This window comes from Notothenia coriiceps, unplaced genomic scaffold (genome assembly GCF_000735185.1).
Source record: "Notothenia coriiceps isolate Sejong01 unplaced genomic scaffold, NC01 NC01_scaffold00037246, whole genome shotgun sequence".
In the NCBI taxonomy this organism is placed as follows: domain Eukaryota; kingdom Metazoa; phylum Chordata; class Actinopteri; order Perciformes; family Nototheniidae; genus Notothenia; species Notothenia coriiceps.
In genome coordinates this window covers 28,664,349-28,667,249 of record NW_011369947.1, presented here as the reverse complement: position 1 = coordinate 28,667,249, position 2,901 = coordinate 28,664,349, and the positions used below count along the sequence as shown (strand labels likewise).

The following is a 2,901-nucleotide window of genomic DNA, read 5'->3' as shown; positions in this document are numbered from 1 at the left end:
TAGATAGATAGGTAGGTAGGTAGATAGATAGGTAGGTAGGTAGATAGATAGATAGATAGATAGATAGGTAGACAGATAGATAGATAGATAGATAGATAGGTAGGTAGGTAGGTAGGTAGGTAGATAGGTAGGTAAGTAGGTAGGTAAGTAGGTAGGTAGATAGATAGGTAGATAGATAGATAGATAGACAGATAGATAGATAGATAGATAGGTAGGTAGGTAGATAGATAGATAGGTAGGTAGGTAGATAGGTAGGTAGGTAAGTAAGTAGGTAGGTAGGTAGGTAGGTAGGTAGATGGATAGATAGACAGGTAGATAGATAGATAGATAGATAGGTAGGTAGGTAGGTAGGTAGATAGATAGATAGATAGATAGACAGATAGATAGATAGATAGATAGATAGGTAGATAGATAGATAGATAGATAGGTAGATAGATATATAGGTAGATAGATAGATAGATAGATAGATAGGTAGATAGATAGATAGATAGATAGATAGATAGGTAGATGGATAGATAGATAGGTAGGTAGATAGATAGATAGATAGGTAGATGCATAGATAGATAGATAGCTAGACAGATAGGTAGGTAGATAGATAGATAGATAGGTAGATAGACAGATATATAGGTAGATAGATAGATAGGTAGATAGGTAGATAGATAGATAGGTAGATAGACAGGTAGATAGATAGATAGATAGATAGATAGATAGCTAGACAGATAGGTAGATAGGTAGATAGACAGGTAGATAGATAGATAGATAGATAGATAGATAGATAGATAGATAGATAGATAGACAGATAGATAGATAGGTAGATAGACAGGTAGATAGATAGATAGATAGATAGACAGATAGATATATAGGTAGATAGACAGGTAGATAGATAGATAGATAGATAGGTAGATAGATAGATAGATAGATAGATAGATAGATAGATAGATAGACAGATAGATAGGTAGATAGACAGGTAGATAGATAGATAGACAGGTAGATAGATTAAATGGTAAAAAAATAATATGTGGAAATACAAATTTACAGTAACAATATATAAAGCAGGATATTATACATACATTAATTGTGCAAGGAATGGATTGTTAAATTGAAAATAAATGTAACCTGTGCAGTGGGAGTGAACGTATACATCAGTCTTTTCCTTTTATTTTTAAAGACAGCTTTTTCTCACGTTATTGTGTGTTTACTTTTAATCATCATACACCTAAAATGTGTCTCAACGAGGTCTTCTCCACCAGTTTCAGGGGCATTGTTCTTACACAACTCCCCACTCTTTTAGGAAGGTGTTAATTCCTCTGCAGTGCTGTGCAGTAATTGTGTAAAGGAAATGCTGCAGTGAATACAGTAATAATCCTATCTCTGGTTCTCTTGATGAAGTTGTTAGTTTCTTCTCCCTCTCTCTCACGTCTACATGATTCCCTGTCGTTTCCTGTCTGTCTTCCTGTCTTTTTTTCAGTCATGCCTTTCAGCCTTAATGTGATTGATACCCTGTCCTCTCGTCGGTTTTTGTGTCTTTATGTTCCCTCTGTCCCATTTCTTCCGACAATCGTAAAGATAACACTCCATCTTATGCAAAACACATGGGGGACGGGATGTTGCTGCTAAAAAACCATAATATATCTCTCTAATGCTAAAAATAAAAATCTGTTACATAAAAGGGTTGCTTTCTATCTTCAAGTTAGGCTGCGAGGGGAGAATAAGCATGGGAGTTCATCCTACACTGCAATCTAATATAATGATATCAAAAAACAGCCTAAAGTGAATTCTCACACCTTCAACCAACAGGATTAGCGAGGTACAGATGGTCACCCATAAGTTGGCACCACCCATATACCTTTCTGTACAGAGAATGCACAATTAATGTTGTAAAACTAACAGATACAGCTTTGGCAGTGTAGAGTTTTAAAGGGTCCCTTGTTCCCATATATGTCTTTTTCTAAGTATCTCTATATGACATGAGAACAGTCCTTTTCAAAACTGATCTGTATTTCCTCTCTGATCTGTATTAGAGGGTGGGGGTGGGGTATTTTGAACGATACAGATGTTGAATGATTGCAGCAGCTAACAGTGATGCATGCAGCTCAGACAGACTGTATAAAACATACAAATCATTTACTCATTTCTGAAAAATCATTAGGATCAGCAGGGATTGTTCTAATTACCAAGCTCTCTGCAACCTATGATTAACTGAAAAATAGCACCCATAATACGCATGTGGCATACTGTAAGTGCATTTTGATTTTGTCTTTTTTTGAGCAGGGGAAATGCAAATTAGTGATGGGAATTACGGCACTTTGAAGGGTGCCAGATGTTATGGCTCCGTTTCTTTCCGAGAGCCGTTCAAAAGAGCCGTTTTTTTTAAAGTGGCGGTGGACATTATTTGCTGACCCTGCTTTAAATGATATTTTGGCTTTACAAATGTTGCACTCCGATGGATCATTGCCTAGGTTTTGGTTGAAGTGCATCCAAATGCTGCTGCGTTTTCGCGTTTGGCTCTTTTTTTCACCCGAAAAACACGTCGTCTACCCGTACCACTGAAGGCTCTCACCAAGTACTAGGGATGCTCCGATCGATCGGCCGCCGATTGAAATCGGCGGATACTCACTCTCTGCCGATCGATCGGTGCTCTCTAAAAATGCCGATCGCATGACGTAAAATGATGACGTAAAATACATGACACTTTTCTCTGTGCGCGGCAAAGACCTACAGTAACACACTTAGCTATTTGATCTACCTCTGGAACAAGCTACACTANGGGCTAATTCAGAAGCTTGGTATTACCCTTGTGTTTCGTTTAGCTAAAAATTATTAATATTGTCTGATAGCTGAGTTTCTTCCCGTTAAGTGGGTATGATGATGACACATTCATAGTTTGTTAAATGTTAAGAA

At 37.3% G+C, this 2,901-nt stretch overlaps 1 protein-coding gene across 2 annotated transcripts in view; it reads right to left on the bottom strand.

Annotated features, from left to right (window-relative positions):
- Positions 1-2,901, bottom strand: part of pi4k2b (phosphatidylinositol 4-kinase type 2 beta) — a 21,320-nt gene that overhangs the window by 3,636 nt on the left and 14,783 nt on the right. The gene's annotated exons all lie outside the window — the stretch shown is intronic.